Below are 25660 nucleotides of genomic sequence, written 5' to 3' on the forward strand. Positions count from 1 at the left end.
CTGGTATCAATACATCTTGTCAGTATGTATTGATACCCAGACTGTATGTATTGATACCAGTGTTTATTGATATTCAGACATCGTTTATCGATAGCCAGACTGATAGAATGCGACCAAACAATTGATATCCAAACTGTTTGTATTGATATCAGATGGTATGCATTGAGTGGTATGTATTGATACCAGATGGTATGTATTGATACCAGATGGTATGTATTGATACCAGATGGTATGTGTTGGTACCATGTGGTATGTATTGATACCAGATGGTATGTATTGGTACCATGTGGTATGTATTGGTACCAGATGGTATGTATTGATACCAGATGGTATGTATTGGTACCGGATGGTATGTATTGATACCGGATGGTATGTATTGATACCATGTGGATGTATTGTATGTATTGATACCATGATGGTATGTATTGATACTGGATGGTATGTATTGATACCATGTGGTATGTATTGATACTGGATGGTATGTATTGATACCATGTGGTATGTATTGATACTGGATGGTATGTATTGATACCATGTGGTATGTATTGACACTGGATGGTATGTATTGATACCATGTGGTATGTATTGACACTGGATGGTATGTATTGATACCAGATGGTATGTATTGATCTGGATGGTATGTATTGATGGTACCCGATGGTATGTATTGACACCAGATGGTATGATGGTATGTATTGATATGGTATGTATTGATACCATGATGGTATGGTATGTATTGATACCATGTGGTATGTATTGATACTGGATGGTATGTATTGATACCATGATGGTATGTATACCAGATGGTATGTATTGATACCCGGATGGTATGTATTGATACCATGATGGTATGTATTGATATGATGGTGGTATGTATTGACACTGGACCATTTATTGGTATGTATTGTACCTGGATGGTATGTATTGATATGGTATGTATTGATACTGGATGGTATGTATTGTATGTATTGTGATTACTGTATATTGATACATGATGGTATGTATTGATACCAGATGATGTATTGTATGTATTGACACTGGATGGTATGATTGACACCGGATGGTATGTATTGGATGGTATGTATTGATACCATGGTATGTATTGATACTGGATGGTATGTATTGATACCATGTGGTATGTATTGACACTGGATGGTATGTATTGATACCAGATGGTATGTATTGATACTGGATGGTATGTATTGACACTGGATGGTATGTATTGATACCATGGGTATTGTATGGTATGTATTGATACTGCATGGTATGTATTGATACCATGTGGTATGTATTGATACTGGATGGTATGTATTGGTACCATGTGGTATGTATGGTATGTACTGGATGGTATGGTACCAGATGGTATGTATTGATACCAGATGGTATGTATTGGTACCGGATGGTATGTATTGATACCGGATGGTATGTATTGATACCAGATGGTATGTATTGGTACCGGATGGTATGTATTGATACCATTTGGTATGTATTGATACTGGATGGTATGTATTGATACCATGTGGTATGTATTGGTACTTGATGGTATGTATTGATACTGGATGGTATGTATTGATACTGGATGGTATGTATTGACACCGGATGGTATGTATTGATACCAGATGGTATGTATTTTTACCATGTGGTATGTATTGACACTGGATGGTATGTATTGATACCATGTATGTATTGATACTGGATGGTATGTATTGATACCATGTGGTATGTATTGACACTGGATGGTATGTATTGACACTGGATGGTATGTATTGATACCATGTATGTATTGATACTGGATGGTATGTATTGATACCATGTGGTATGTATTGACACCGATGGTATGTATTGATACCAGATGGTATGTATTGATACCATGTATGTATTGACACTGGATGGTATGTATTGACACTGGATGGTATGTATTGATACCATGTATGTATTGATACTGGATGGTATGTATTGATACCATGTATGTATTGACACTGGATGGTATGTATTGATACCATGTATGTATTGATACTGGATGGTATGTATTGATACCATGTGGTATGTATTGATACCATGTGGTATGTATTGATACCAGATGGTATGTATTGATACTGGATGGTATGTATTGTTCATTTGGTGCACAGTGTGTTCTGACAATCCGTGCTTGTAGTAAGAGGCAGGATCAGGTGGTCAGGCTTGCTGACTTGGTTGACACACATAGATAAATAGTCATGATTTTATTCACTGGATTGTCTGGTCCAGATTTGATTATTTACAGTACCTGATGTTCTATTTACAAGAAAATGTATTTACAATCTGGCAACACTGCCAACAACCATGGACACTAGTTTGCTGGGAAAGTGTGTACATGCTCCCACGCAAACAGCCACCATACTCGTCTTGTGATCAAGTTCATGTAATTGTGTCTTTTATTGGTAGAATCTTTCAACCAGTAATGGTCCATATATTTCAAGTATAGTTCCATTTTCTTTGAGTTCAGTAATATTAGTTGTAGATTCTGCAATATGTGAAACCTTTCAAATCCATGGTTGTCAAACTTGGGGTTTATTTTCGCATTTCTTATATGCCCTCCAGAATCAGGGTGTGTCATGTCTCCCATCAAACTACATTTAATGAAGTTAAACGAAAAAATCAAGGTTGTAAAAAAGGCATAATCTATTTTATAATTAATGGTCTCTTTATTTCAACTTCGCCAGTACGTACTAAGATATCCATTTCAGAATAATAATTATCTCAAGCATGATCCTTATATGTGTTTTAATGTCCTTTCATTGCAGAATCAAGTCACAAAGACATTGATACAGCTCACAAGCCACCAAGTAAGTTTTGATACCGCTGTCCTATTTAGTGAGTTCTTTTGTTTAGAGTATTAAGTTTCAAAAAGTTATTTCTATGATTACTAACAGTATACAGTGTCTGTTTTACCTGTTAAACAGCGTCTGTCTGAGGACCCCTTCATATGCAGGCCTACCAAAGAAAACTTTCCCACTGTTCAGAAAAATGCAGAAAAGCCCACATTAATCGTGGAAATAGCAACATAAACCCATTACCTCGCTACTGAAACAGTAAAAACGGCAACGAAAAACTATGAAACTGCAACATTTTTATATCAGCGAACTTTGACCGCTACTGCGCATGCGCATTACGAACCGGGCTTTGTTCCAATTTCCGAGCAACCGTGAATCGCCTCACGTAGAAAAAGTATTAAATATGTTGAAATAATTGTTGTCAATCGTTTCATACAAATGGAAAGTAAACTAAACAGGTGTGCACACAAGTATCATGATGATAAATGCCAAATAACACAATAGAAATACTTAAACAGGAATGTAACTTTTGTCCAAGCTGGAAAATGTCAACATGTGGTTGAGACTTCCTCTTTCATGTGCGCATGCGAAAAATCGAAGTTGCGGGCTCCTCGTTTTATGATGCAGTGTTAGCGATTTAAAGTTGCCGTTTTTACTGTTTCAGTAGCGAGGTATTATGTTTATGTTGCTGTTTCCACGATTAATGTGGGCTTTTCTGTATTTTTCTGCACAAGTTTTCTTTGGTAGGCCTGCATATGTGGATGCACAAAGGAGATGTCCCTATGATAACTGATCGACCTACTGATTGTACATGCCTTGAGGATTCATAACACCTGTCTTTTCCAGTCATGACACCATTAACTTTTCTTTTTACTGATTAGTATTGTGTCAATCTAGAAAATGACTGAGCAAAGTTTGTTTTTGATAACAAATTGTTATCTACAAGGGTCCAAATATTTTATCTTTTTTATCATGGGTTATGGAATTCAGGTAACAGTAAATATCTAAATTTTGTTATATTCTTACACTCCATATTAAATTGCAGGGGGAAAATTACAACAAAAACTATGACATATACTGATTCAATGTATGTTCTTCCACACAGGTCAGAAAACATTAGTCAGAAGAATGGCAGTAGAAAATATATCTTGAAATGAAATGCCCAATTACACGTCATTCCTAAATGATTCTTTGGTAGCTAGCATTTGTTCCATATTCAGCTAATGTTGAGGTGAAATAATGCTCCAGTAAATGACATGGATGAGATTTCTGCTATTAACAAGATTAGTAATCAAGAAAACTGTAGCCTGGCTCTAGTGGTGTATGTTAAAACCCTGAAAGGAGGGGCTGATGTTTGCTGACTGGCAGCCATTGTTTGGCTCTTCATGTTCAACCTCGTCTCCTCACAGGGGGTCACATTAGCCTCTGCGGCTGGTTGTACTGGTGTGAGATTAGACCCTGAAAGGAGGGGCTGATGTTTGCTGACTGGCAGCCATTGTTTGGCTCTTCATGTTCAACCTCGTCTCCTCACATGGGGTCACATTAGCCTCTGCGGCTGGTTGTACTGGTGTGAGATTAGACCCTGAAAGGAGGGGCTGATGTTTGCTGACTAGCAGCCATTGTTTGGCTGTTGATGTTCAACATTGTCTCTTCCCATTGGGTCACATTTAGATTAGCCCCTGTGGCTGGTTGTACTGGTGTGAGATTAGACCCTGAAAGGAGGGGCTGATGTTTGCAGCCATTGTTTGGCTGTTGATGTTCAACATTGTTTCTTCACATGGGGTCACATTAGCCTCTGTGGCTGGTTGTACTGGTGTGAGATTAGACCCTGAAAGAAGGGACTGATGTTTGCTGACTAGCAGCCATTGTTTGGCTGTTGATGTTCAACCCCATCTCCTCACAGGTGGTCACCTTAGCCTCTGTGGCTGGTTGTACTGGTGTGACATTAGACCCAGAAAGGAGGGGCTGATGTTTGCAGCCATTGTTTGGCTGTTGATGTTCAATATTGTTTCTTCACATGGGGTCACATTAGCCTCTGTGGCTGGTTGTACTGGTGTGAGATTAGACCCTGAAAAGAGCAACTGATGTTTGCAGCCATTGTTTCATTGCTGATGTTCAACCTTGTCTCTTCACACTTTGTGACATTAGCCCCTGAGGCTGGCTGTACTGGTGTGAGATTAGACCCTGCTTACAGGGATTCATTTGCTGACTAGCAGCTGTTGTTATGAAGTCTATGTGTAGCCTTGTTGCCTCACAGGGGGGCATTAGCTATTGACAGGTAACACAGATGAAAGGTTCCATTACCTAGTCGCAAGTTACATGTGTCAAGGAAGGTCAGAGACTGGAGCTGTGTAACTTCGTTGATGGAAGTCATCATCATCCCATATGCGTATGTTCATGATGTCAGTCACCAGATTGTCTGGTCCACTCCTTCATGTACAAATGGCTAGAATATTGCTGAGTACTGCAATACACATTTCCTATGATCCTTTATTTGTTTCCCTCAGTATATATATCACTTCTAAAATAGAGGTAGTGGGATAGCCAAGTTGTTAAGGCGTTCGCTCGTCATGCTGAAGACCCGGGTTCGATTCCCCACTTGGGTACAGTGTGTGAAGCCCATTTCTGGTGTCCCCCGCCGTGATATTGCTGGAATATTGCTAAAAGCGGCATAAAACTAAACTCACTCACTCACTCATTTCTAAAATACACAACAATGAATGACACAACATCATATTCCAAATATGCAGGCACAGACTGTTTTCATCCAAATTGTCAATCGTTTCAGACTTAGGAATTTGTAACATAACACACTTTTGGCTGAAAGCGTGTTGTCCTTCCAGACTTACACTACTCTCGGACTAGTGAACTGGTGGCTGTCTGACTCATACAGGAGTACCCAATCTATGGACCATTTATTGCACTGTCAGCAAATTGTTTGTAACCAGAATTGAGTAACAGAAATATGCCTTGAGGTTGTGACAATTCCATCTCTTTGTAACTGTATGTGCATCAGTTAGGACTTCTAAACTTTCAGGGGGCGATGGGGTAGCCTAATGGTTAAAGCGTTGGCCCGGGTTCGATTCCCCACATGGGTACAATGTGTGAAGCCTTTTTCTGGTGTCCCCCGCCGTGATGTTGCTGGAATATTGCTAAAAGCGGCGTAAAACCAAACTCAGTCAGTCAGTCAGTCTCAACTTTCATCCAGTGTGTTTTCTTTTTGTTTCATGTAAGTATATTTCATTATGTTTGGATGATGTACAATAATAGTCTGTCATATAAATTATGAAATGAGATACATCTGAAATAATCCTTGTTTTACTTTTCTTTATAAATTTCTTCAAATTACGGTTTCAATTGATGTTGAGCATTGTAAAATATTTGGATTGCTTTATATGATATTATTCATATCATGTTTCAAAGTACAAACTTTGATGTACTAATACGAATGATGGTTTACTAGAAAATGACCTGAAATGCCATTCTCCTTCACGGAAAGCAATAAAACATATGACTTGTTGAAGTGATGGCCTGGAAATCTCATTTAAATGAATTATAAGAGCTTAAGAGAGAGTTCTATTTATATAAGAAACCCAACTTTTGATATTTATTAAGGTGTATAAACTCAATGAATAAGTGCAATATACTAGATTATTTATTGAGCAGGTGATGACTGTGTGTGTTATGAATTGTAATGAGATGAATTCTTAATGCCAGATAGCATTTCATTTAATCAAACAGAATTTAATAAATTAAAATTTGAACAAAAAATAAACAAATGATATCAGTATAATGCAAGAGGAAATGTTTCAATGTCGCCTGTCACTTTCTTTATTACGCGAGATTTAATAAGATCATTCCATCTTGTCAGGGGATCACTGGTGGACTCAAGGAACTTTAATTCCAAGCTGAAAATTTACAATAGATCCCTTTCTGCTTAGCAGTGATACAAGTTTTCTTTATGTGGTGTGACCTAGTACAAAATCTGCTTTCTTTGTTTGCTTGATAAATTGATGAATGTATCCTCCACCTGAAGTAGTGAAAATCAAAGGGGGGAGCTATGTAGGGTGTTTGCCTTCAGTGGCATTTTCTGCATGACAAAAGGATTAATATCCTAGGACATTAAGTTCATGTTTTCTTTGCACTTTCTTAATGCCCCAGTCTGATCACTAACATGAACACATCTCAGACAATATTTGAAACGTGTAGCCCCGATTTAATTTATTTGGACCGTTATATCACTTGATGGTTGAAGGTGTTGGTTTCACCTTGACACTTGTCAAATACTTTTTGTATTGCACATTAGTCAGTGACTGTAGATCCCTCAGTCAACTCATTTAGCAACGGAGCAGATCATATGTCTTGTTTCAGACGTTAATAGCCTTGTCCTTCCTACATCAAAGAAAAAATAGGCAATGGTTTATGAAGAAATGGCTGTGATATGTAATAAGAGTAATATTTAATGTTTTTTCTCATACATTTTAGTAGGGAATAGATAATATGTTGCTTGCAAACCTTGATGTTAGAAGACAAAGCTTCTTAAATGCAGACTTCACCTGAGAAAATAATTTGGAAAAAATGAATACCACTTTCTCAGGCGAGCAGGTTGGTCAGGTACAGCTTTTTAGGTTGATGGAAAAAAAAGTGTGTTTGATATCCTATTCTAAAATGTAACACCAAGGTATTTGTGTGTAAAGAAAGGAAGCACTCAAGACGTCAAAAACACTTGTCTCTATTTTTCCCTCTCATTCCGATTTGCCAGTTTTCTCAAATTAAGAATGGTGTACCAGGCTTGCAATGAAAACTATGTAGATTTTAGAAAGAAGGTATGTTTCCATAAACTGTGTAATGTATTTAAAAAGTTGGAAGAAGTATCATTAGTTTGCCAGCAAATCAAATCCTGTTACTATTTGTGCAGAGAACTGGAAAATAGTATGAATAATTACTCTTGAAAAAGTGTCTGTCGATAATGGAAAAGTATTGCTCACTGATGTAATGATGGTTATGGCTGTCATCTAGGCTGCTTTGAATAGATGCAGTGTCGACAATATTCATATTAGCAATTAGTAAACATTAACAATCACAGACAGAGAGCCAGACTGCAACTTACAGTGTATAACTCATGTGTGTTCAGATACCTGATACATCTTCAGCTTCAGAGGCAAATATCAACCAATGAAGAATATGAAATCAGCACTTATAAAGTTGTCTGTTGGTATTCCAGTATTCCAGTGCTAGTTAGTGTAAAACTCACTGACTTGAGATTATGTTAACCCTTTTGCTGCAGTGTAGTAAACTTTGCATATGTGAGTGAGTGAGTGAGTATTGTTTTATGCTGCTTTAAGCAATATTCCAGCAATATCACGGCAGGGACACCAGAATTGGTCTTCACCCATTGTACCCATGTGGGGAATCGAACCCGGGTCTTCGGCGTGACGAGCAAACGCTTTAACCACTAGGCTATCCCACCGCCCTTGCATATGTATTTTGCAGGTGATATGGTTTAATACAGTTGCAATGTTGGGGGTTGGGAGGGGGTTAATATGGCTGCTGTTGCTGCCTGATCCCAATGTACTCACAACTTAAGAGATGTGCTTGCAGAAAATTGATGCTTTCAGAAAGCCTTGATGTAAGCTTATTGCTCAAATCAAGCAATGTAAATATTTCCCATTTTTGGCCTATGCAGTGTTTGTTCATAGACCTTCTGCTGTCCAAGAGAAGACTGTTAAGTATTCACACTATTTTATACGGTCATTTTGTTTGGTAAGATTCAGGTAAATTTAGAAGGTACAAAGAGGTTGTTTGATATAACTCTATTTCCTTTTAAATACAGCCTTGGATTTGCATCATAAACAGTTCCCTATGATTTTTTCCAATTTAAAAAAAATTGTTTTCATGCCTTCTGTGGTGTGGATTTTCTAAGTATGGACACAAGTAAACAAGGCTTTCATGCCATCTTCAATCTCCAATATCCTCCTGGACGTTACTCAGGTTGGTTTGCCTGTTTTAGAATGTCCAATGGCACCCTTAGTGTAACTTATCAACATGGTAATCCTGAGACTGTTTGTATTAATTAGGCAGTTCTGTTCAGATGTCAAATACCACTATCTTACTTCAGGGTATTAGGAGACTAATTTCAACAAAAATAACCCTGATTTGTTGACTGTCTGAAGCTTTATGAAAGATATCTTAATAAAATTATTTGCCAAAGCAGAACTAACAAAGAAAACAAAAGCCACTTTGCATGTCAGCAAATATTTTATGCAGAATGTGCCCTAATTGAGCCTGCTCTGATACAGGCTTTTATCTTACATAGTTCCCCTGTGTTTTAATTTGAGGACTTGTAATTTTGTGTAATTGCTTTAGTTCTGCACCACAGGTCATGTTACTCTAAGGTCGTGAATTAGTAAAGAAAGCCTTTTCCATTAGTACTAAGCCTAATAATTGCCATTGCTGTCTTTGTTGGCAACAGTAATACTCACCAAACTCTGCTAATCTTTTCTTTATGGCAGCAGCTTGTTTACCTATCTACAAATCAGCTGATAACATGAAAATGAGCAGGTTGTACAATCTTCATTCTGCCCATCCATATAGGAGGTGATTTCAACTGAAAATGTTGATCCTGCTGCCAGTTGCTACTTTGCGTCAAGAGTGTAGTTGGAGACATTTAATTGCTGTAAGGTCAAATATACCGGCATCCTCGAAGGTCAAATATACCGGCATCCTCGATAATCTCCAGGGTATATGTTACCATCACTCTCCACTATACCCTGGATGCATCCACGGCTTTGCCCGATAATTATATTACCTCCCTTTGCTGGCTTTTTATCCAATCAGGTGACTACGCTGGGAAGTTGAGTGAACCAATTACAACTCACTTTCGCTTCTTAAATTTTCTAACTGTTTAAATTTGGCAACACAATTGATCATGCACAGGTACTCTGAAAGAGGTAGAAGCAGTTCTTTCATATATTTTTTTAAAGTTTCAAATCTGTCAATTTGTCAGTATTATTTCCCCCCAAATCTGAGTGGCACTGCGAACAAACCTTCGCGACTGTGACCGCTATCTTTGTTGACACTGGCAAGCGCAGATGTAACGGTGGCTTCGCTGATTGGTTACTGTGAGAATGCGGAGCCAGCAAAGGGAGGTAATATAATTATCGTGCATAGCCGTGAATGCATCCAGGGTATAGTGGAGAGTAGTCGTAACGTATACCCTGCAGATTATCGAGGATGATATAACGGTAGTCATGTTGTTTTGTGATGGTCTGAATGATACTTTTCCTCAACTGTGTGTAGGATGACCTTCCTCTATTATGATAACCTTCCTGCACTGTAGCATGATCTTCCTCTATTATGATGACCTTCCTGCACTGTAGGATGACCTTCCTCTATTATGATGACCTTCCTGCACTGTCTGTAGGATGACCTTCTATTATGGTGGCCTTCCTGCACTGTCTGTAGGATGACCTTCCTCTATTATGATGGCCTTCCTCTATTATGATGGCCTTCCTGCACTGTCTGTAGGATGACCTTCCTCTATTATGATGGCCTTCCTGCACTGTCTGTAGGATGTCCTTCCTCTATTATGATGGCCTTCCTGCACTGTCTGTAGGATGACCTTCCTCTATTATGATGGCCTTCCTATGATGGCCTTCCTGCACTGTCTGTAGGATGTCCTTCCTCTATTATGATGGCCTTCCTGCACTGTGATGACCCTCTATCCTGGCCTTCTGCCTGTCTGTAGGATGTCCTTCCTCTATTATGATGGCCTTCCTGCACTGTCTGTAGGATGACCTTCCTCTATTATGGTGTCCTTCCTCTATTATGATGGCCTTCCTGCACTGTCTGTAGGATGTCCTTCCTCTATTATGATGGCCTTCCTGCACTGTCTGTAGGATGACCTTCTATTATGGATGTCCTTCCTCTATTATGATGGCCTTCCTGCACTGTCTGTAGGATGTCCTTCCTCTATTATGATGGCCTTCCTGCACTGTCTGTAGGATGACCTTCCTCTATGGCCTTATGATGACCTTCCTTCCTCTATTATGATGGCCTTCCTGCACTGTCTGTAGGATGACCTTCCTCTATTATGATGGCCTTCCTGCACTGTCTGTAGGATGTCCTTCCTCTATTATGATGGCCTTCCTGCACTGTCTGTAGGATGACCTTCCTCTATTATGATGGCCTTCCCTTCCTGCACTGTCTGTAGGATGACCTTCCCTATTATGATTCCTCTATTATGATGGCCTTCCTGCACTGTCTGTAGGATGACCTTCCTCTATTATGATGACCTTCCTGCACTGTCTGTAGGATGACCTTCCTCTATTATGATGACCTTCCTGCACTGTCTGTAGGATGACCTTCCTCTATTATGATGACCTTCCTGCACTGTCTGTAGGATGACCTTCCTCTATTATGATGACCTTCCTGCATTATGATAGGATGCACTTCCTCTATTATGATGGCCTTCCTGCACTGTCTGTGGGATGGCCTTCCTGCACTGTCTGTGGATGACCTTCCTCTATTATGATGGCCTTCCTCGATTATGATGACCTTCCTGCACTGTCTGTAGGATGACCTTCCTCTATTATGGTGTCCTTCCTCTATTATGATGACCTTCATGCACTGTCTGTAGGATGACCTTCCTCTATTATGGTGGCCTTCCTGCACTGTCTGTAGGATGTCCTTCCTCTATTATGATGGCCTTCCTGCACTGTCTGTAGGATGTCCTTCCTCTATTATGATGGCCTTCCTGCACTGTCTGTAGGATGTCCTTCCTCTATTATGGTGGCCTTCCTGCACTGTCTGTAGGATGACCTTCCTCTATTATGGTGGCCTTCCTGCACTGTCTGTAGGATGACCTTCCTCTATTATGGTGTCCTTCCTCTATTATGATGGCCTTCCTGCACTGTCTGTAGGATGTCCTTCCTCTATTATGGTGGCCTTCCTGCACTGTCTGTAGGATGTCCTTCCTCTATTATGATGGCCTTCCTGCACTGTCTGTAGGATGTCCTTCCTCTATTATGATGGCCTTCCTGCACTGTCTGTAGGATGACCTTCCTCTATTATGGTGGCCTTCCTGCACTGTCTGTAGGATGACCTTCCTCTATTTTGATGACATTCCTCTATTATGATGACCTTCCTGCACTGTCTGTAGGATGACCTTCCTCTATTATGGTGTCCTTCCTCTATTATGATGACCTTCCTGCACTGTCTGTAGGATGACCTTCCTCTATTATGGTGTCCTTCCTCTATTATGATGACCTTCCTGCACCGTCTGTAGGATGACCTTCCTCTATTATGGTGTCCTTCCTCTATTATGATGGCCTTCCTGCACTGTCTGTAGGATGACCTTACTCTATTATGATGGCCTTCTTGCACTGTCTGTAGGATGTCCTTCCTCTATTATGATGGCCTTCCTGCACTGTCTGTAGGATGACCTTCCTCTATTATGGTGTCCTTCCTCTATTATGATGGCCTTCCTGCACTGTCTGTAGGATGACCTTCCTCTATTATGGTGTCCTTCTCTATTATGATGGCCTTCCTGCACTGTCTGTAGGATGACCTTCCTCTATTATGGTGTCCTTCCTCTATTATGATGGCCTTCCTGCACTGTCTGTAGGATGACCTTCCCCTATTATGGTGTCCTTCCTCTATTATGATGTCCTTCCTCTATTATGATGACCTTCCTGCACTGTCTGTAGGATGGCCTTCCTCTATTATGATGGCCTTGCCTGTGTAGGATGGCCTTCTATTATGGTGTCCTGTCTCTGTATGATGGCCCTTCCTCTATCTATGGTGTCCTTCCTCTATTATGATGGCCTTCCTGCACTGTCTGTAGGATGACCTTCCTCTATTATGGTGTCCTTCCTCTATTATGATGGCCTTCCTGCACTGTCTGTAGGATGACCTTCCTCTATTATGGTGTCCTTCCTCTATTATGATGTCCTTCCTCTATTATGATGACCTTCCTGCACTGTCTGTAGGATGGCCTTCCTCTATTATGATGGCCTTCCTGCACTGTCTGTAGGATGGCCTTCCTCTATTATGATGGCCTTCATGCACTGTCTGTAGGATGACCTTCCTCATTATGATGGCCTTCCTGCACTGTCTGTAGGATGACCTTCCTCTATTATGATGGCCTTCCTGCACTGTCTGTAGGATGACCTTCCTCTATTATGATGGCCTTCTGCACTGTCTGTAGGATGACCTTCCTCTATTATGATGGCCTTCCTGCACTGTCTGTAGGATGACCTTCCTTCCTCTATTATGATGGCCTTCCTGCACTGTCTGTAGGATGACCTTCCTCTATTATGATGGCCTTCCTGCACTGTCTGTAGGATGTCCTTCCTCTATTATGATGGCCTTCCTGCACTGTCTGTAGGATGGCCTTCCTCTGTCTGTGGGATTATATTATGATGACCTTCCTCTTTTTGATGGCCTTCCTGCACTGCCTTCCTCTGTCTGTAGGATGGCCTTCCTGCACTATCTGTAGGATGACCTTCCCTCTATTATGATGGCCTTCCTGCACTGTCTGTAGGATGGCCTCCTCTATTATGATGGCCTTCCTCTATTCTGTAGGATGGCCTTCCTCTATTATGATGGCCTTCCTGCACTGGATGATGCCTTCCTCTGTCTGTATGATGGCCTTCCTGCACTGTCTGTAGGATGGCCTTCCTCTACTGTCTGTAGGATGGCCTTCCTCTCTGATGGCCTTCCTGTAGGATGACCTTCCTCTGCTGTCTGTGGGATGGATGGCCTTCCTCTGCTATCTGTAGGATCACCTTCCTCTGCTGCCTGTAGGATGGCCTTCCTGCTGTCTGTAGGATGGCCTTCCTCTGCTATCTGTATGATGGCCTTCCTCTGTTTGCTATTATGTAGGATGGCCTTCTGGCCTCCTCTGCTGCAGGATGGCCTTCCTCTGCTTTCTGTAGGATGGCCTTCCTCTGTATGATGGCCTTCTTCTGCTATCTGTATGATGGCCTTCCTGAACTGTTTGTAGGATGGCCTTCCTCTGAGGTCTGTACGATGGCCTTCCTCTGCTGTCTGTATGATGGCCTTCATCTGCTATCTGTAGGATGGCCTTCCCTGAACTGTTTGTAGGATGGCCTTCCTCTATCTGTTATGGGATGACCTTGGCCTGCTCCTGATGGCCTTCTGCTCTGTAGGATTGCCTGATGGCCTTCCTCTGCTTTCTGTACGATGGCCTTCCTCTGCTTTCTGTAGGATGGCCTTCCTCTGCTTTCTGTACGATTGCCTTCCTCTGCTGTCTGTAGGATGACCTTCCTCTGCTGTCTGTAGGATGACCTTCCTCTGCTGTCTGTAGGATGGCCTTCCTCTGCTGTCTGTACGATGACCTTCATCTGCTATCTGTACGATGGCCTTCCTGAACTGATTGTAGGATGATCTTCCTCTGAGGTCTGTAGGATGGCCTTCTGCTGTCTGTACGATTGCCTTCCTCTGCTATCTGTACGATGGCCTTCCTGAACTGTTTGTAGGATGGCCTTCCTCTGAGGTCTGTAGGATGGCCTTCCTCTGCTGTTTGTAGGATGACCTTCTTCTGCTATCTGTATGATGGCCTTCCTGAACTGTTTGTAGGATGGCCTTCCTCTGAGGTCTGTAGGATGGCCTTCCTCTGCTGTTTGTAGGATGACCTTCTTCTGCTATCTGTATGATGGTCTTCCTGAACTGTTTGTAGGATGGCCTTCCTCTGAGGTCTGTATGATGGCCTTCCTCTGCTGTTTGTAGGATGACCTTCTGCTATCTGTACGATGGCCTTCCTCTGCTATCTGTACTATGGCATCCTGAACTGTCTGTAGGATGACCTTCCTCTGCTGTCTGTACGATGGCCTTCTGCTGTCTGTACGATTGCCTTCCTCTGCTATCTGTATGATGGCCTTCCTGAACTGTTTGTAGGATGGCCTTCCTCTGAGGTCTGTACGATTGCCTTCTTTTGCTGTCTTTACAATGGCCTTCTTCTGCTATCTGTATGATGGCCTTCCTGAACTGTTTGTAGGATGGCCTTCCTCTGAGATCTGTAGGTTTGTCTTCCTCTGCTGTTTGTAGGATGACCTTCCTCTCCTATCTGTATGATGGCCTTCCTGAACTGTTTGTAGGATGGCCTTCCTCTGCTGTCTGTAGGATGGCCTTCCTCTGCTATCTGTATGATGGCCTTCCTTAACTCTTTGTACGATGGCCTTCTTCTGAGGTCTGTTCATCATCTCATATCACAGTATCATCTCCATGTTTATGTCATACAGAATTTTTGAATGTCATTCAGTAGTCACATATGTTTCCAATAAATGGACCTCATGGATTTTCAGTGTAATGAATGACCTCATGGATTTTCAGTGCAATGAATGACCTCATGGAGTTGCAGTGCAATGATTGGACCTCATGGAGTTTCAGTGCAATTAATGACCTCATGGAGTTCCAGTGCAATGAATGACCTCATGGAGTTTCAGTGCAATGAATGACCTCATGGAGTTTCAGTGCAATGAATGACCTCATGGAGTTTCAGTGCAATGAATGACCTCATGGAGTTTCAGTGCAATGAATGACCTCATGGAGCTCCAGTGCAATGAATGACCTCATGAAGTTTCAGTGCAATGAATGACCTCATGGAGGTTCAGTGCAATTAATGACCTCATTGAATTTCCATGCAATGAATGACCTCATGGAGTTGCAGTGAACTGAATGACCTCATGGAGTTTCAGTGCAATGAATGACCTCATGGAGTTTCAGTGCATTGAATGCCCTTATGGAGTTCCAGTGAACTGAATGACCTCATGGAGTTCCAGTGAACTGAATGACCTCATGGAGTTTCAGTGTAATGAATGACCTCATGGAGTTCCAGTGAACTGAATGACCTCATGGAGATTCAGTGCAATGAATCACCTCATGGAGTTCCAGTGAACTGAATGACCTCATGGAGTTTCAGTGCAATGAATGACCTCATGGAGTTTCAGTGCTATGAATGACCTCATGGAGCTCCCGTGCAATGAATGACCTTATGGAGTTTCCGTGTTCTTTTCAACAGACTGATTAAAACAGTTCTTGTTTATGAGGAAGTAAAAGTTACTTTAAATACACTCGCAGGATTTTTATGAGCTCCTTTACATAGAGATAAGTTCAACTTCAGTCAAAAAGGCTGCTAAACTATTTCATTTTGCAGGAAATACTGTCACAGGAGATATTGTAGATCATGATGATTCAAATTCACACATTTTGAAAGATGACTCGCCTGACTTTGATAAGATTAAACTCAAGAAGACATTACTGAAGTAATGTAACTGGGTAATATATCTGTTGAAAAAAACCCAACATATCTGAGGCTTTTCAAAGCATAATGGTTTTGTGTGAAGAGTCTTTGTTGAGAAAGCTGTGTACAGATATGGACGTAATGATATCGGCTGTTGTAAGTCCAGGGTTTACTGCTATCCTCTGTTGGTTTGAGCCAATTTGAGGTGCAAAGCAATTAATCATGATTGTGAAAACCTCCCAGGAAACCCTATATAAACATGAAGGGGTCTGGCTTCTTCCTAGCCTCAGAGTTGTTAAGACATCTGTAGATAAAAATGAAAATGCCCTACCTCAATTAAGTGTAAAGTATAGGTAAAGTGTTCATGGTATAGTCATCCTGGTCTTTGTTTCATTGAGGCTTCTAACATGCTTGAACTGATTGTTGAATTTTTACGGACATTTCACCTAATGTTTATCCTTCTTGATTATTTGCTTCAAAGCGTAGAAGTTAAAGCGAGACAGTTCAGAGTTTGACAAGAAACGGAGTGTCTGAGAAGCTTTGATGGTTATTCACCTTGCATATTAAGGGATGACTGCATCTGTTGTTATTGTGCTCTTTAGGTTATAATTTTAGCTGTAATGACTTCTAGTCTCTCACAGTATTCTGTAATTAACATTATTCAATGTCAGGGAATAATGACAAGAGTCACAAGTACTTAATGCTTTACTGCATTAGCACTGAGCTGTCCCTTCCTCTCTTCAAAATACTGGCCCTGTTTATGAAGCACTGATCCTCCAATTATTTGCCAGTTTAAATCAGGTTTCAGTCAATTAAATTTTACATTTTATGTAATTATATCATTAGGATATTGTGTGTGTTTAAAGCATGGTTCAGTAACTGTAAACTTAAAGAGAATCGTTCAGCGTAACTTTATATGTCTTATATGTGAATAAGATTAAAGCTATGTTACAGATTTATAATCACAGTAATGCTCTGTAATTATTGAGCAGGCCTTGAATGTTTGGGAACTATTGCTTATCAATGGAGGTAGAGGACCCCCTCTGTGTACAAGACCAATCATTTCCAGATGTCATCTTGGCTGTTTACTGTATATTTTGACATGACTTTGTGATTTACGTTTAATGTTTTATTATCAAACTGGCTTTTTATTTCAAGCATATTAATGGGTTTAAGATTTTTAAGTTGTCCGAAAGTGTCCTATGTGACACATTTAGTTGAACAAGCAGTTGGGTGATTTTGGTGGCTCAGTAGAATAAGTATGTGAGTGAGTGAATGAGTTTAGCTTTACGCCACTTTTAGCAGTATTCCAGCAATATCACGGTGGGTGACACCAGAAATTGGCTTCACACATTGTACGCATGTGGGGAATCGAACCCTGGTCTTCGGCGTGACTCACAAACGCTTTAACCACCAGGCTACCCCACTGCCCCTAAAGAGCAGGTGGCACTGGATGGATACTTTATGAATTACATCAATTGCAGTCAGGTATCATAAGTGTGACACCTTAAGGTGTGTGAGAGATTGTGGTTTTACTCAACCTGTATCAGGGGCAGTGGGTTAGCGAGGTGTTTAAAGCATCGGCTCGTCATGTCAAAGGCCCAGGTTCGATTCCCCACAAGGGTACAATGTGTGAAGCCCATTTCTGGTGTCCTCGGCCGTTATATTGCTGGAATATTGCTAAACGCCTGTATCTGTATCAAAATTGCAGCACAGTCACGGCAGTGGTAACTTGAAGAGTGTGAAATGGAACCCAGGCTATCAACATCAAGCAAACGCTTGAACCACTTGGCTAATCCAGTTGTTAGCTTTAAAAATGATGTTTTCACCAATATGGCAGAACAAGACACAAGTCTAAATTCAGCTGGCTTGGACATCGAGCATTAAATGAGTGACTTAAGATTTTTTTATCCCGACAGCTTTCCTTAATCGAGGTACACTTATGTGTGGTCTACCTGTACCAGATTTAATCTACCGTATATTACCGTCTATAAGCCGACCCCATAGATAAGCTGACCCCCAATCTTGACCCTTAAAATCAGTGTCAAAATGGTATGTTTCGTACATAAGCCGATCCCCCGCGATGGGGTCCTAATCCTGGCAAACACAGACAACAGACAACTGGCAGTTACCAATTATTATAACTTTGGTCCACATTATTCAAAGAATTTACAATCATATTGCGTCTACTCACGGATCGAAATGAAGTGTAGCTGACAGAAAATGGATAATATATTTTGTTTCGCTAAATATCATACTTATTGTAGCTGGACGATCACATGTCAACAAAGTGGCTTGCTTATTTTACCCCATTCCATGTGCGTATAACTTCCGTTTACCACATTCGTGAGGTACGTTTTTTGCTCCAACCGCGATAGCCAATTTCACATCATATTATCAACAATCACGAACTGATTACCGCCTTGTTTTCCATGGACTGCTAGTCTACAGTAACATCGGTAAAAATGTGTGAATTTAAATGGCTTGCTTATTTTACCCCATTCCATGTGCCTACAACTTCCGCTTACCACGTTCATGAGGGTCAGTATAACCTTAGTGTTGATTATATATATTTTACATATATAGAACAAAAACTGTAATTAAAATTACGCAATGCTAGGGTATATTTCTTTGGGTTAAATTATAGTGTTCTGTATTATATTTTACTGATGACTGCGTCAGAATTCGTCCCGTTATATTATTGTGCATGTTTGAACTTGATCGCTGGGAAACGTGTGCACAGCTGATTGCTATTTCTGGCTCAAATACACACGGTAATCTTAATCCCTGCAAATAATACAATGCCCAGCAAAAACAACTTTGAACTTAAAAGGTAAATAATCTTGTCTAGTGATGTTTAATTGCAAATTTGATGTCTTTACTGACAAAGTTGTCTTCTGTTGTTTGTTCAAGCGAAGTGATACAATGTTGTTTTCTTACCCCTGGAAAAAAGTTTGACGAAAGTGTAACTCATAGATAAGCCGACCCCTTCTACAGACTGCTTTTTTTTATCCACAAAATTCGGCTTATAGACGGTAATTTGCGGTACATGTACATAAATATTCTGAGCCAGTTCTTTTCTGGCTCGCTGCATCTAAGTCCAAGTGTGGTCAGTCTTTGTGGGAAACCAGTGTACTGAGGTTGAACCTAAAAGACAACTCAAGTTTGTCAGAGTAGCTGTGGTTAGGACAGATCTACAGGGAAAACAATATGGAAACACCTACTCTTGCTCACTCTATCAACAATTGGTTGGTTCATCTTGAACAGTCTGAATACCTCGACTAAAACTCATTCATCAATTCTATCTGCAACCTGACGATAGCATACAATATGCATGATATGTACAGTGTCACAGTGACTATCTACACACATGTTGATCTACAGACTGAGGAGTGGTTGGGAAGCTTAGTGGTTAAAGTGTTTGCTCGCCATGCCGAAGACCCAGGTTCGAATCCACACATGGGTACAGTATGTGAAGCCCATTTCTGTTGTTCCCTGTCGTGATATTGCTGGAATATTGCTAAAAGTGACGTAAAACTAAATCAATCAATTGATTGCAGATTGAATGTGTTCTTCATTTTGACCTCTGGTGGTGACTCAGATGCATTGTCTCTTCACGACAGATAATCACTCCAACATTAAAGTCGACCGTAACACACTGTAGTGTACTAATCCAGATAAACGTGGGTCATATGAGTACACTATGAACCTTGCAAACTAACTACCCAAGGTGATGACCTATTTGAATTAATCAAGTCTCAATTTTATTTTATTCTTTTTGCAAATTGTCTTTTTGGTATATGGACTTCATATCATACTGAATGGGAATGACAGGGGGTCTTAACAAGCTGATACATTAAATATGTGTGTTATTATCCTTATTTATTGTTTTCAGATCAAGGAGTGTACTTGTCATCTTACCTGTATAAAGGTATGTGAACATATGTATGTTGTCTAAGATCAAAGGGTGAAGGTTTTATTAAAGATTTTTCACATGATAAAAAAGATATTTTTTGTGATAAGACATAGGCAGTTTTCTATTTCAGTTTGTATATATCTTATGACTTGTGAGTTTCCATAATGGCGAGATTAAGTGTATCAGAACTTGCTGTTTACCTAATGACAATGCCAATATGAAAGCCACTGGCATGTATCTTTCAGCTATTTTTGAATGACGACTTTTGTCTGAAAGTGTGTGCTTAGGGTATCATGGTCATGATGATTCATTCTTTTGATTCATTGTGACAATGAGAAATATGACACATGACTTTAATGAATACTGCATGATGATATATAAATTATGTCCCGACAGCAAAGTGTCGACGTATAGCAAGGTATTAATGTGCACTGTGAAAGAAAACCATCACTTAGTACTTCTGGGCCTAGATTTTCGAAGCTCTCTCAGAGCTAAGATAGTCATAAGTGCCATTCTTTAAAATTAACTTATAAATATCTTAGCGCTAAGAGAGCTTCGAAAATCTAGACCCTGGCCACTATGTGTTGTAGGGGCGTGGGGTAGCCAAGTGGTTAATGTGTTCTCTCGTCACGCCAAAGACCCGGATTCGATTCCACATGGGCACGATGCGTGAAGCCCATTTCTGGTGTCCCCCACCGTGATATTGCTGGAATATTGCTACCAGCGACATAAAACTAAATTCACTCACTCATTCACTCATGTGTTACATGTCTGCCAAAACTGTCACAGAAATATGGAGTTTTACGTGGTTTGTCGTCAGTAGGTATATTTTCTTCATGTTGGGCATCCACCGGTAATGGATGACAATGACGGCACTGACCAAGGAGTCTATGGTGCCACAATTTATTAATTTGCACATTTATTAATTTAGAAATGTCAATGATTGTATTTCAAGGTTTGTTAACACCTTAGTCTGTTGTTAAAAAAAGACACTTTGAACCTCATTCACTCACTCACTAACGACTGACGAGCAACTCAGTTTTGTAAATGGTTTTGTTTTGTGAGTACTGGTTGTCTTGATGTACATCAGGTAGTCCTTTAGAGCATGTGATAGGAACATTGTTTACGCTTCAGGTGTTTCTTGTGTCTTTTGTACTATTGGACAAACATGTATAGATACTGAAACGGAAGAGGTTCCAACTGCCTCATCCGTGTTGTTGGAGTTGATTAAATGGAGATCAGTTATTTGGTTACAATATGTCACCTGAATGTTTTTGTCACAATGGTTAGTATAGCAGGATGGCTTGCACCCCACCTCTGGGCACCCAGAGGAGATCTTGCATTCTTTGCTGATTCCAGGGTTTGTGTCTTGGCTTCATCTTCTTCTTTGGTTATATGCTTTGGAGGTCGCCTTAGCCTGCTGGCATTTCGGCAGACCTATCTCGCCTTGGGATGGGTGGGGCATGACCTTCAATCACCTCCTTCCTTTTTATCCAGATCCCAACACTCTTGCAAACCACCTCAAACACCAACAATGGAACAAGATCTTTCCTTCTCTCAGAACCATGGGTTCCTGTCTTGGCTACAGACTGGCCTTGCAAGTCACTTCTGTCCACTATCAAGGAGAGATGTTTCCTTCTCTTCAGATTACAGGATTGCTGACTTGGCTTCAGACTGACCTTGCAAGTCACCTCTGAAAATACCCAAGAGGAGTTCCTTCCTCCTGTCCAGATGCTGGGTCTCCTCCATGTAACCTCACACACCAACAAAAGGAGTTCCTTCCTTGTTTCCAGGTCCTGGGGTTACTGCATGTCACCTCACACTCCAACAAGAGGAGGTCCTTCCTTCTGTCCAGATCCTGTGTCTCTACCGCATGTCACCTCTTACAGCAACAAGAAGAGAGGAGTTCCTTCTGTCCAGATGCTGGGGCTCCTTCATGTCACCTCACACACCAACAAGAAGAGAGGAGTTCCTTCTGTCCAGATCATGGGGCTCCTTCATGTCACCTCACACACCAACAAGATGAGAAGAGCTCCTTCTGTCCAGATCCTTGGACTCCTTCATGTCACCTTACACACCAACAAGAAGAGAGGAGCTCCTTCACCTGACACACCAACAAGAGGAGTTCCTTTCTTCTGTCTAGATCCTGGAACTCCTTCATGTCACCTGACACACCAACAAGAAGAGGGGAGTTCCTTCTGTCCAGATCCTGGGGCTCCTGCTTGTCACCTCACACACCAACAAGAGGAGCTCTTTTCTTCTGTCCAGATCCTGGGGCTCATACATGTCACCTCACACACCAACAAGAGGAGTTCCTTCCTTCTGTCCAGATCCTGGGGCTCCTACATGTCACCTGACACTCCAACAAGAGGAGTTCCTTCCTTCTGTCCAGATCCTGGGGCTCCTACATGTCACCTGACACACCAACAAGAGGAGTTCCTTCCTTCTGTCCAGATCCCGGGGCTCCTACATGTCACCTGACACACCAACAAGAGGAGTTCCTTCCTTCTGTCCAGATCCCGGGGCTCCTACATGTCACCTCACACACCAACAAGAGGAGTTCCTTCCTTCTGTCCAGATCCTGGGGCTCATACATGTCACCTCACACACCAACAAGAGGAGTTCCTTCCTTCTGTCCAGATCCTGGGGCTCCTACATGTCACCTGACACACCAACAAGAGGAGTTCCTTCCTTCTGTCCAGATCCTGGGGCTCCTACATGTCACCTGACACACCAACAAGAGGAGTTCCTTCCTTCTGCCCAGATCCTGGGGCTCCTACATGTCACCTGACACACCAACAAGAAGACACCTTTCTTTCTCTGCAGATCCCACAGTTCCTGTTTTGGCTTCACAGTATCCTTGCACATTCTCTCTGTATATCCTCAAGAGGAATTCCTTTGTTCTGTCCAGATCACGTTTCTGTCTTGGCATCAGAGTGGCATTCAAGTCGCCTCTGTATGTGCCCAAGAGTGGTTCTTTCCTTCTCTGCAGGTCACCAGGTTCCTGTTTTGGCTTAGGGTGTTCTTGCAAGTCAACTCCTTTATATCTTGACTGTCAGTCTTGAATATTTAAAAAATGAGTGACACACTTTCTTGGTTTCACCATCAAATTTTTAGTGGTCACTATATATCACCACTTAATTTCAAGGGCAGTGGGGTAGCCTAGTGATTAAAAGGTTCATCCGTCACACCAAAGACCAGGTTTGATTTCCCACATGGGTAGAATGTGTGAAGCCCATTTCTGGTGTCCCCCGACGTGATATTGCTGGAGTATTGCTGAAGGCGGTGTAAAACTAAACTGTCTCTCTCACTCACTCACATAATTTCAACTTTTCCACATTTGGAAAGAGTTATGGAAGACAGTTTTCAAGAGTTTGTAATTTTGTACTCTTAACACTAAATCAGACAGCTTGCAATATGTAAAAATGAATCACTTGTTGATGTCATAATATTTCTGAATCTGCTTTGTCACAATCCAGAGAAAATGTGTCCATGTGTCCTTCACCTTACCATCGGGCGGAGGGGTAGACTAGTGGCTAAAGCATCTGCTTGTCACACCGACAAGGTTCGAATCCCCACATGGGTGCAATGTTTGAAAGCCATATCTGGTGTCTCCCCACCGTTATATATTACTCTAATATTGCTAAAAGTGGTGTAAAACCCAACTCACTCAGTCAGTTTACCAAAAAGATATTGTCATGGTTATGCAAAGAGTTGTGTTCAGTTAGCAGTGAAGGATACAAACTAAAGACATTTGATTTCAGCAGAAATTATGCACTCAAACAATGCATGCTAACATATGCCTATCACCTTCCTTCAGGGTGTATTTAACCTATCCAAGAATCACATGTGGTGTAAAGCTTTTCTTAGGTCTGAGAGAATGTCATGACCCTGATTCTGTGTTGCTGCTCTTCCCAAGCAACTGTCACATAAGGATAGTCTCTCAAAGCTTTTGTAAACTGACCTGTTCGTTTGTGTTGCTGCATACGCTCTTATAGATTCATTGCAAATATATGAGAAAGGCTCATTGCTCAGTAAACTGGTTTTATGTTCAATAAGACTTGACAAAACTTTGCAGTCATATAAATAAGTTGATGAAATCGGAACCTGTTGATTCCATGTGCCCAGTTCAGTGGTTGGTATACTAAATATTGATCCAACACTTCCATGTAAATTACAGGGCCTCATTACACAAAGTGATCTCAGAACTATAGCTCTCCTTCTGTGGACCAAGAAACCTCTGATGCCTGATGGATATTGTACTCAAGGACACTCAAACCATTCACCAGTGCCAGAACAAGCAGTATCACTGTCCATGTTATTCCCTGCCATTACAGAAGCATCAGGATATAAAACATATGGTACATGCATTCAAAACCAAGTCTTTGTTCCACTACATGAATCTATACCTAATTTTAATTGAAACAGTGTACAAAGAGACATAGGTTTAGCTTTCACCTGTATAGTGATTTGGATCCTGTATATTTTACTATGTGTGGACCAGATTATACCCTGTAAAGTTCTGTTTCACCAGGTGACACAACAATATGTAATAGCCCACGAACCCATTTAGCTGGTTCACTGTCACATTAATTTAGCATTCTTTTGATAACACAAATAGACAGGTACACATTAAGGTATGAATCACGCTTGTTAAGTCTGTGAGACAGGAGATATTTAGTTTATCAGCAATCTTTAATGGGCATAGCCTTTCACCCTTTTTGTTAGGGTGCAGTTCTAATTCCTCCTTCAATTTTATCAGCTACCTAAAGCTTGTATTATGACTTTTGTGTGATCCAGTAAAATTCATTGTAAAAACTTACCTCGGTGCCAGCTCTAAGCTCGACATGTAACCCCATTTAAACAAGGGGGAGTTTGTCCCTTCTCATTGTTCTCCATGTTTATTCGATGGCTGAATGGAATGCGGCACCTTTTAATTAGCGTCAAAATCACACCTGTAGGTCCCTGGGCTTTGAATGCTGTAAAGATTCTGAAAGTTTGCCTTAGTTGATCCTTTGTAATGGTGCACATCAGTCAGGTCGCTTGCTGTAGGAGGACACTCATGTTGCAGTAAAATATATTACATTAATATCTTTTTATTGCTTGCTTCAGGGATGAAACTTTGTACCTCGAATATTTTAGCACATTTCACTCAAAAAGAGCACTTTCTTCCTGTTTGGTTGGCTTTTAAATAAAATTCATCCTGTTCACAAAATAAGATTCATCCTTTCAGTGTATTTAGAGAACGAAGCAGACATATTTAAAGAGAAAATTATTTACTTATAACATTATTGAGAAGATATAAGTATTATTTTCATGAGTAGTATACACAATGGGGCTACGGGACCAGCTTCCCCCCCCCAAGGGCTCAATTTAGAAACTGAGCCCTTGAGGAGTCCCTAATCCCGTAGCCCCATTGTGTATACTACTACTGAGGTGCATGTAAAATTTGATGAAAATCGGTTCAATAGTTTTGAAATATTGACTTTCTGGAAAGTCTGAAATATTGACTTCTGGAAAGTCTAGACATTTCTGGATGGTGGGCGTTTTTGGCGACGATACCTGGGCGATGGATTTCGTAGCCCTTTGTAGTTCTAGATATTCGTATTCGGACATGTTATCTATTTCCTCTATCGTCCTGCGCTCGTCCAGATACTCCTTTCCCAT

The 25660-nt window shown here is 41.0% G+C and overlaps 1 protein-coding gene across 3 annotated transcripts in view; it reads left to right on the forward strand.

The window, feature by feature from the left end:
- Positions 1 to 25660, forward strand: part of LOC124260353 — a 123735-nt gene that overhangs the window by 6021 nt on the left and 92054 nt on the right. For 2 of the 3 annotated variants that reach the window (XM_046694641.1, XM_046694643.1), the window contains exons 2-3: positions 2784 to 2825; positions 19973 to 20008. The gene's annotated coding sequence lies outside the window, so the exon portion shown is untranslated. The remainder of the gene's footprint in view (positions 1 to 2783; positions 2826 to 19972; positions 20009 to 25660) is intronic. The other variant, XM_046694642.1, reaches the window with a different exon arrangement.

The sequence above is a fragment of the Haliotis rubra genome, unplaced genomic scaffold (assembly GCF_003918875.1).
Source record: "Haliotis rubra isolate DU_JTF1 unplaced genomic scaffold, ASM391887v1 Scf76, whole genome shotgun sequence".
Classification (NCBI taxonomy): domain Eukaryota; kingdom Metazoa; phylum Mollusca; class Gastropoda; order Lepetellida; family Haliotidae; genus Haliotis; species Haliotis rubra.